Genomic DNA, 11,511 nt, shown 5'->3' on the forward strand with positions numbered 1-11,511 from the left:
CAATTTTAAAGTTTCCCGGATGCCATATTGATCCATGCTCTTGATTGATTTAATTATCGCATTAAAACCAACACCGACAGCTCTACTACCAAACCCTATCTCTAGCTCCACATGGTGACCTCTGGGATCTCTTTCTTAACGAAACGCTGCAGACGGAGAAGGATAAAGGCGAGTCTTCCGGGCCTAAACGCAACAAATGACACCAACTGGTCCTCCAGATTCGGGATTGGATAGGGCTGACATGAAAAACAACTTGTTACGAAGCCACAAAAAAGATAAGGACGAACCCAGCAACGAAACAGGAATAACGATTTGCGCATTTTTTCATGGAACCTGCACTCTCACAGAAGGAGCTGCCGATACCCTGTCTCAATATAGGGCTGACGTAACAGCGTTGCAGGAGATGCATTGGGCTGGGACTGGTTACCTGGAGAAGAGCCACTACACCATAACCATGCGCTTGCGAGGCAAATTTAGAAATATAAATGTCGTTAACGTTCACGCCCCTACAGAAGAGACTGCAATGTCGGAGAAGGATACCCGCAATGAGGCAGTTGAGCGAACCCTCGAAGCTTGTCCCAAGTATGATAACAAAATTATATTTGGAGATTTTAACCAGCCAAGTACGGATGAAACCCCTATTCAAGAGTTAGCTCTCATAGCTTACATAGGGATACCAATAATAACGGACTGCAGATTATTCAATTAGCAGTATCACACCAAATGGTTGTTGGAAGTACCTGGTTTGGGCAGAAAGTGGTCAACAAACAAATGTGGGCCTCTCCAGATGGGACCACTTTAAACCAATTTGACCACGTGTTGATCGAACGCCGTCATCTCTCAGCCTTGATGAACATCGGAACATATTGGAGGGTCAATATGGACCAGGATCACTATCTGTTTGGCATAGTGCTCCAGACTTCCCTAAAATCCCATGGAGCCACCCACTGAACAGCGTTACCATTGATACGGCCAGAAAGATACTTGACCCCAACGCCAAGAAAAGTCGAAACGGCTGGTTCGACGATGCGCGTATGCTAGCAACGGAACGAAAGAATGCCGCATACCGGGTAATATTGCATTGTCAAAAACGCGAGCTCGTGCGGAGACTTATCACGAACTCCGTCGATTGAAGAAGGGTCTTCACAGACGGAAAAAGGCGGCATGGGAGAACCAACAGGTCTGTGAGCTCGAAAAGTACAGAGAGCAACCGCACCAGACGTAGAAGTTTCACCAGCAAGTTAGCAAGATGACGTCTTATACACCTCGATGCTTATTTTGCCGAGACAATGAGGAAAATCTGATTTCCAACAGAATGGGCATATTGGAACGATCGGTTGATCCCGCCAACTAAAGCCGATGAACAAATACTGCCTCGAGACCATTTAACCTCAGCAACGGTCTAAAAGAAGAGGGTGCCCTATTATGCGTCCTCTTTAACCCGGCCCTGGAAAAAGCGCGATGCAAATTTTGATGCAAGGGGCACCATCCTTTTCAAGTCCACCCAACTATTAGCCTATGCTGACGAAGTTGACATCATGGAAAGTGCAGCCCGAGATGTACAGTCCACCTTCATCCAGATCGAGCAGGCAGCGATCGGCGTGAGATCTTGGGCTGCACATTAATGGATGTAAGGTGAAGTACATGGTGGCAACGTCAGCGCCAAAGAACCAACAACATCGAATTTTACTGGTTAAACGAAAATAATAAAGATAGGAGGCTAGAACTTTGAGATCGATGATATTTTCTCCTATCTCGGGTCGAAAATCACAACCGATAACAGTTACGGCGATGAAATCCGCGCACGGTTGTTTGCAGCCAACAGAGCCTATTTCAGCTTGCAAAACCTCTTCTGCTTGAAACGTTTTATGATAGGGTCAAAGTTCTTACTGTACAAGACAATGGTCTTGCCAGTCCTCCTGTATTCCTCGGAGACTAGAGTTCTTAGCAAGAAAAATTGCGAACTCTTGGCCGCCTTCGAGAGAAGAATCCTCCGAAGAATTTTTTGCCTCCTACATGAGGATGAACGATTCCGTAGCCTACATAATGATCAAATCTATGAGCGATACCATAAGTAGATACTCTGAGCGAACGAGGTCATTGGTTGCATGACAACACATAGAAGGAGACTAGGGGAAGAATGACCGAGGAGTTCATAAGCGAGCACAGTGGGCATAGAAAGTATTTTTAAAGATTCGGTTTGGATGAATCACCTGATCACCTTTCATGCGAAGCTGTAGCGGAAGATGCAAAACACATTTTTTCACCTGCCTAGGATTAGGAAATTCAAGGGAAACATCGAGACTGGGCTAGAGTAACGGTGGAAAATCTGATGATTTAAATAATAAGTTTAAATGTAGTGTAGAACGCGGTGATCGCAACGGTGAAACGAATGCACCGGCGGATGAAATGGGAAAGTGCGTGGCGTTGAGGGGAAGTTATTGCAATTAACACCGCGTTTAGTGTTAGCAACTAATTCATCTAATGGCAGCTAGCAAATGAACAATCTCATGAGGCAACATCGTAATGGTGATCCCGCGGGAAGCGATTTTCCGGAGTCAATAAAAAATATAAACAAGTCGGGGAACCCGAAACTGAACGCTTCAAGTATAAAATTTTGACCTGTTACAACTCTGTTAGTGATAGTGTGAATTTGTAGTATTTTACTCAATAGTATAACCTATATTGCAGCAGTTGATGATTCTGGGATAAACTTGAATGAGGTTCCCGGGCAATTTCTAAAAAATATACTTATAATAAATACGGTAATACCATTATTAACTTTATTTAAACAGGTTCGATATGAGAAGTATTTTGAGACCTATTTTTTTTCAGATAGCCCACCCCAAAGGCCCAAGACTTTTAATTTGATGCAGCATATGGTTATATTCGGTGAAAAGATGTTTTTCACAACATTTTGCATGTATAGGGATCCTCACTCCTCCACTTAAACTCAACGTGGAACTGTGTATCTCACTACATGCGAGGGAATTCACGGGTTCTACCTTTCTAGCAGTCTCTCAGGTGTGACAGACAGGCAGACGGACGGATAGACATACAGACAGATAGTAAACCGATTTTAATGAGGTTTTGTTTTACACAAAACCTAAAAGACAGACAGACAGATGAAAAACAGTGAGACGCCATACACAAAAAAAAAACTATTTTCTTCAGATAATCTCCAAAACAAATTTTCAATAAATACCTGATGCAATTTGTTCAATGGAAAAAATGTTATACCTTCCTCCTGCTTTTAGAAACATCAATATTTTCAGAGTTTTCCAGAAGGTGAACTGATTTAGTGCAAAAACAAATTTTATCGTTTTGGTAACCCAGGAGAACGTCGATCCTAAAGCTATTTACAGCAGGACACATCGTCTCAATATGTACCTCCAACACTGTACGAACTATTCTACTCACATTACAAAGCGCATGCTACTCTCTCGGTGTATTCCTTTGGCAAACTTATTGCAGTAACAGCAGTTTTTCTCAATCGCCTCCTGTTCCAGCGCCATAACATGAGCCGTAAACACGTTTTCACTGTTCCCGAAGATGACCATTTCGCTCCTAAAGGAACACTCCACACGCCGAGGATAGGAATACGGCAAGCAGAGAAAAGTCCTTTCTCAAGCATAACAGGGACGCGAAATGACTCATTCGAAGGCCGATTACAGACCGTAGCAGTTTTTATTATCCAACCCATGTCCAGAGTCAACTGTTTTCGGTTTGAACTGAACTCTCGCAGTTCGTACACAAAACGAGAAGGCGTCCGGCCAACCACCCCAAGTAGATTCGAATGAGTCCTTTTTGAAATGTGATAGATGTTGTCGTAACGGTCGGTAGTCGAAAGCTTCGAAACGCTTAAGAATAATTGCATACCTCCATAATTTATGAGCTACTGGAGGAGTGGGTGAGATGCATATTTGTGAAAGTCGAGGCATGTACAGGTGTCGGTGCTGGTGAAAGAATCCTTTTATGGGATTCTCATGACCCTCGCGTAGAGTAGAATAGCCAGGATGGAGTGGGAATATGAAAGCCGGGTCTACTAGAAGAGTGCAGGCATGGTACTTTTACGTCCTCGGAAAGAATGATGGATTGGTTGGTTCGAAGGAATCAAATTGTGACGCGGGGATACCGCCCCTGAATGCGGCCTGTTTTCTGCCAGCGGCTATGCACGATGTAATCCCAAAACCACTGCATACATTCAGAACATAACCTGGAACAGGACGTAGACAAATGAGGTCATTTCGCAAGAAGATAAAACAGGGATGGTAATGGTAATGAGAAGTGAAAGCGAAGGCGGAATACAGTGGTCAGGGTTGAGCTCCGATTCCTTCTCATTGCGAAATAATTGGAATTGGAATATTGGATTTCTTTTGTTTGCACTGAAAATGAAGTATTATACTCAGTTATTCATTTAAATTCAAGCCGGTGGAAACTTTTTATATGCGTGCGATAACGGAGGCAGTAAAACAAAAATCAGCGGTTAATCTCATTCAAAAGGCTCTCTTGAATATGGGATGCCTTCATTGTAAAATTGATTTATTACCAACTTTGAAGGCATTGTGGGAAGAATGACAAGCATTTTTAGTACAGCACGGCCTTCCACGCACAACCCTATTCTAAATACAGAAAAGCTTTCAAGCGCAAGGTGTAACTTTGCATTTTACATAAGTAGACGCTCATAAATGCAGGGTCATATTTCCTGGGGTTTACGACCAATTCAACTCATTCAATCCCTTCATTTGTTCGAATGGGGAGGGAGCTCTTTCTGCCGCTTTTCAATTTCCATTTGCATACCCAAGAGCTAATAATTCCGGGCAAAGTGTCGAGGCTAGTGAGTTGTACGCGCTAAGAGTCTTACAAGGCGCTGTTTTGCATGGCTTCCTTGTTACAAACTGGGACGATTTTCAAGCTGAGTGCTTGGGCGGTAAAAATTCAAATGAGTAAACACGACTCCATTTCATTCACGTCTTCCGCCACTATCTTCCATTTTCGGCTTGGAAAGCGCTTGGGCTATTGATTCCCGCCTCAAATCTGTATAGCTTGATGAATTATGACATAAGGTTAATGGACTTATTTCCGATTTCATCGCTATTATCATAATAAGAGACTTCATAAATGATGATATCCTTGCTAGGCACAGTAAACAGTGAACAATTATGCTTTTTGAACGATTTCAATCTTATCGACCTTAATCGATCTAAATTGTCATAGCGGCTTAAAGAATCTTTTTGGTCATTAAGTTTTGGTCATGGTTTCAGTGCCATAGTTACTAGACTGTGAAACTGGGGTAGATTTTTGGCGGAAGTATTCCTGATTACTTGTGAATGAGGAATCTTTTAGATTGTTGACCAGATGCGCACAAATAGAAGTTAATGACGTTAATGACTTCTACTAATCTATTTCTGGACTCGGGCATTCATAAAAAAAAGCTTTATTTAGTTTTAAATTGAACACTGACTAATGATTAATGGATCTGCTCCAACTGGTTTACACAATAGAATGCTAGAAGGGTGGAAATCATATGATGAATGAATTAACCTCGAAAAAGTTCTTTAGCGTTCTTTGGGTCAATCTAATGAAGGAAAAGAGGGTGGGGAAGAAAAAGAAAACGATGTGTAGAGATGGTATCTGGCGATTTGTTTAATGTGTTGCGTTGCTTCAATATATCATCAAAAACAACCGTTAATGAATGGTCACTAAAACAAAATTTGATTATGCAATCACCTTCAATTCAGATATATATAGACACCCGGTGTATCACGCTAATGCTAGCCTGAATTGCAAATCAGAGCTGCATGTGCTCTCGTGCTACGCGTTGCAGATAATGATACGATCCACCGGGTCAACTAAGAATATTGCAGGTTATTCCTGTAAATGAACAGCTACAGACAAGCAAAACGTTTTCTTCGTGTCTTTTTTCCTTACCTATTCGTCCTTCCTTTTTGAGGTAGACAACCTCCTGAAAAAATTTGTAACTCGTTATTGATTAACGAGAATATCACGACAGAGGTACATACTCTGATCTGTAACGGTTATTCGCCTCCACAATCAACATCTGTTTTTGGCAGTAGATTAGGTGAATGCATTTACGCAATGAGTGTGGGACTCTCACAGAAGAATGCCGTCGGAATTATACCTAGTGTCGTCAGAGAACTAGCCCGACTTTGGGAACCTTCAGACAATTTCTTTCACCAGCGGAATGGGAGAGGAGATGTTACTTCAGGGAACCCCTTGTCATCCGATCTACTCTGTCTGTTTGTCTACTAGCGCTCCTCAGCATCTCTCAGACAATATTAGCTGCGGACAAAATCCGTCCCACCTTTCACAAGAGAAACAAGTCGGGAAACCGGAAGCTGGACGCTTCAGGTACGAAAGGTTTTGTGTATTTCTTAATACGTAGCACGTAATATATGCATATATTATGTGAGAATATCCACTTTCGGATGATATTGACATTCATAGTCTTGAATTTGCAAAGAAGCGACAACTTTGACGTATTATAACTTTGTTAGTAATAGTGCGATTTCCACCAAACTTGGTAAGATCATGATCTATATTATATCCTATATTGTTGCGAAATTTCGTAGTCCTAGCATGAACTTAAGGGGGGTCTTGCAGCGAATTACTAAAAATTATAGTTATATACTATTATTAACTTTATTTGTGCAGATATCAATGTGGAAGGCATTTCGGAGCCCAAGCACCATATAGTGGCAGCCTCTTGATTTTTTTCAGATTTTTCGGTTGGGTAGTTTCTGAGAATGGCCCCCGTAAAGGAAAGGTCACTTTCAACCTCCCGCCCTCCCCACCTTTTCAACAAATGTCAAAACTAAGACCGTCTTCGAAAAGTAGAAACCGAGACCTTTAATTTGATACCCCACATGACTATATTTGATGAAAAAAAAATTTACACTCCCCTTTTGCATGTATGGGGACCCCCCCTTAAATTCATCATTAAAGGAAGTAACTCACTATATGCGTGAGCGTTCACAGTTCCCAGCTTTCCACCAAATTTGGTGTCAATCGCTGTAACCGTCTCCGAGAAAACTGCGTGTGACGGACAGACAGACAGACAGACAGACAGTAAACCGATTTTAATAAGGTTTTGTGTTTACACAAAACCTTAAAAAGAAAATATTCAAAATGTGAAAGACGAATATAAAGAGGTGGAAAAACAAATTTTGCAATTGGAGCCTACTATTATTCGTATGGATGCTAAGGAAATAAAAATTAAACATGTACTCATATGTACCATGTTAGATGGAAAAACGATTAATATTTTAACTGAAAATACAAACTCGCAGGCGTGTAATATTTGTAAAGCTTCTGCAAAAGATTTAAATGATTTAGGAAAATTGCAAAATAGGGACTGTGATGAAAGCGCGTTTAAATTTGGTATCTCTGTACTACATGCTCATATTAGGTGCTATGAATATTTGTTGAACATAGCTTATAAATTGGAAATAAAGCAGTGGCAAGCAAGAGGTGAAAATGCAAAAGCAAATGTAAAGGAAAGAAAAACTAAAATAGCTACTGAGTTCTATAATAAATTGGGCCTCGTTGTCGATCAGCCGAAGCAAGGTGGAGGCAATAGCAATGATGGAAACACGGCAAGGAAATTTTTCGAGAACCCTTCACTGTCATCTGAAATAACCGGAGTTGATAAGGAGTTAATAATACGATTTTCAAATATACTTTCTGTTATTTCATGCGGGCATTACATCAAGGAAGATATTTTTAAAATATATTGCGTTGAAACGGCACATCTGGCTATATCTCTTTACGGCTGGTATAAAATGAGTGCCACGGTTCACAAACTCTTGTTACATGGTGCTGATATTATAAAATCTTTACCTTTGCCAATAGGCCAGTTATCTGAAGATGTCATTGAAGCAGGCCATAAGGAATACAAAATTTTAAGGCAATGCCATTCCAGGAAAACATCAAGAATAAATACAAATGTTGATATATTTAATTGGATGCTTGTATCTTCGGACCCCATTGTAACAAGTAAACGAAAAAATCCCAAAAAGAATAAAACCAAATTTAACCAGGTGGTAATAAGTATGCTAAGAACTCCTATTTGCTGTGCGAATGAAGACGAAGAAGCAGAACTCTAATTTTTAAAAAATGTACTTATATTTCTACTATACATAATATATTAATAGATAAGAATAAGTCCTTTTGAAATACAAATTTTTATTTAATTTTTTGTTTTATTAATATTTCCGCTGTCTGTTAATTCCCGTGTACATTTTTTAATAAATCTAACGTCAAATTGGGTATATTGAATCGTTAAAACCACTAATGTGAATGAAATCTCGTATCTTCAAATGTCATATTGGATCCGCCATTTTGAAATTTTACTCGAATTTGTAACTAGCAAACTCTGTTGCCCTTGAATTCTATGTTTTACCAAAATCGCTCTCATAAACAATGAGCAAATAATTTTGTCATGCTAAAATAACGATTCGTCCCAGTGTGCGGCGTCATATGTTACAAAGGAGAGGAGAAAACCAGCTCGATTCTTCGTGGGTCCCCACCCTTACAAGCAAAAGCCTCGCGAATGAAAATGCAACTCCCAAGTAGAGAATGTAGCGGGATACGGCAAAGGGTAAGGTGCCTTTTGAAAGCTTGAGGTCCGCGAATTTATCAAGGGCCGCAATCATGGCCTATATTCATCAGGACAAATGGCCATGATGAGAGGCATGCCGTTGATATACGGCCACGCCAAACCTGAAAGTGAAGTGAAGGCATCGAGCAAAAAAGTAAACCAGGCAACACAAGCGATGTCGGCCCATAACTTGGCTCAGGAGAAGCCGGAAAAGAGGTTGCGTGAACGGTTAAAGGAGTCAACAGGTCAGCAAATACCAACAAATGAGTTCAGCTCCCAAAAAAACTAAGTTAATGATATTTTCAAACGAAGTGAAAGGTCATACGTAGACATTCTCAAGATACTACGGCCATACCCAGAACGCTGGAATTCGGGAGATAAAGTTAGCCAGATTACTTAGTTAGTATTGGCCTGCTGGACAGACTGACATGAAACATAACTACCTGGAAGCCAACCTGTTCCTTTCTGAAGATGATATGTGGCTGAAAGTTAACTTATCTTTTTTCGAGAGTAATAGGTGGCTCCCTGGGAGCCAAGCATCTCTGTCAAGACCGTTAATGGGTGGTTATAGCCACACTCTGTGCGAGGTGACCCTACTATTAACAAAAAGCTACAGATCTAGATACGAAAGTCGAAAAACACACCCCTTAATTCAGGGTGTCACGCAAACCGTGCCCATTGGATAGTTTGCAGTCGGGGTAACTGATTGTATTCGAACGAAGCCTCTTTGATAACCAGTCGCCTCAGTCTTAGAAGGCTCAGGAAAGACCTAAAACTTCTTTACCGGAACCAGCAAAGCGGTAGATAGCGGAAATTAGCCCATATTAAGTGAATCTTCCCAAAATCTCAAACCTGAACCCAAGAGGGGGGAAATCTACGGTAGGCCAGGGATAAAACTAGGAGCCAGGATGCTCCCCATTAGCTATGCTAGTGCCTTTTATGGCATTCGACTGCCCGTCCTTCCGAAAATATTTTCAGAGCAAATGTTCACTCGCGAGGAGCGAGAAATCATCAAGAGCCAGATGTGAAAGGGATGCAGTGCGAAACTCCTGTTCACTAGCATACGCTTCGATCAGGCTTCTGGCAGACTCCGTCCCGGACGGCACTGTGAAATAGCTTAGCATTATAGTCCCTAAATGACCAGGCTGGAAAGGAGCAGAATGGACATATGCTGGAGAGATATACCAGAAGCACACACCATAACAGCGTTTCTTCCCAAATTCGCAGAACTAGAGACAGAGGATCTTATCGACCTCCTGATTGCTCAAAATGATTATCTCCATACGCAATTATGGGGAGTCTTCAGAACAAGGGCAAAGGCAAACTCCTCACGACCGCGGTAGATGATCGACCCCTGGAGGTAATTAAATGATAAAATTACCAACTACAGATTGGCAACCAACTACAGATTGGCAAACTAATCGAATGGGTAGTGCCTTCTTGAATTCACTCTTAGCAATAAGTTAGAAATATATAACATTTTTAACCCGCACTAGATAAGAGATACTAGGAGGAGGAGTATCCTGATGAACGCTGGTCACGGATTGGAGGGTGTCGGATGAGCCTTTCCGGACATTAAGGAAAATTGTGAATTAAAAAAATAATTCTAGGAGAGTGGATTGAGACTTCTATGTAAGGCTGTGCAACAACATGGATCATCCTAGTGGAACAGGAACCTAGCCAGAATGAGAGCAGAGATCTGAAAACTCGTCAATCGGGCTAAATAAATGAGATACCCTCCAGGGTATCAAATGCACTGACGGGTTACAGCAACGTGATCAGGGAAGCAAAACAGAACAGCTTCAAGGATTTCTGTGACGGGATAGAACCAACCACAGTAGCAACCAGGCTATACGGAGTAAGATAGAGAAATATCCTCAGTCTATGTGAAGAAGCAAGATGGAACACTTATCAAGAATGAAGAGGACAGGGCATATCTGTTTTTCAGAACTCATCTTTCGGGGTCCAAATGCATGGTGGAAGGCAATAACGCTCTACCTGACACCACGATAACAGATAGAATGAGAAAGGAAAATTGAAAATGAATCATTCATGCCAATTTTTCTGACATTATTTGTACTCAGAATAATCGAGGTCCTATGCAACTCTATTCTAACTAACGTTTTAACCTGGGTAAAACGGCTAATTAAAACTGGATGCATAACACGACGCAATAGAAAATAAAACAAGTCGGAATACCGGAAGCTCGCGCTTCGAGTATAAAGGTTTTGTGTTCATCTTATGTAAGAAATTTTAACGCACATTTTTCTATCCGTATATAGTTACAAACCCAACATATTGCTTCATATTTTTCCAAACTACGAGCCATACGTACATATTACAGCCATAGATGTTACGCTCACCCTAAACAAACAAACTGCCTATTTCCGAATACTGTACACATATGTGCACGTATATAAATTGATCGTACCCATATTTCCGATTTACTTCTAATATCTATCTGAATTAGGCACTACCCGCAAAGTTCATTAGCACGCATATATTATATACCTACATACACACATGTCTGGTTGACAAATAACTAAAAAACTAAAACAAAATAATTCTCTGCGACCCCATTCACAAGAACTCATTTGGTTGTGGTATTGACGAATTGATATGTGATGATGACGTCATGCAGATTGAAAAGTGCACGAAATTCACAAAAAATTGTAAAGTTTTACCCCCTATAACTTTATTAATAATAGTTGGATTTTCTTCAAACTTGACTAGCATGTGCATTGTGTTCTTCACTATACGCATGCCAAATTTTGTACTTCTAGGATGAACATAAGGGGGGTTGCCGGGTAAATTTCCAAAATGTGGAAATATACTATTATTAAGTTTATTTGTGCGGATATCGGAACCGGATATATTTTGAGGCCTAGATT

The sequence above is a fragment of the Hermetia illucens genome, chromosome 2 (assembly GCF_905115235.1).
Source record: "Hermetia illucens chromosome 2, iHerIll2.2.curated.20191125, whole genome shotgun sequence".
Taxonomy (NCBI): domain Eukaryota; kingdom Metazoa; phylum Arthropoda; class Insecta; order Diptera; family Stratiomyidae; genus Hermetia; species Hermetia illucens.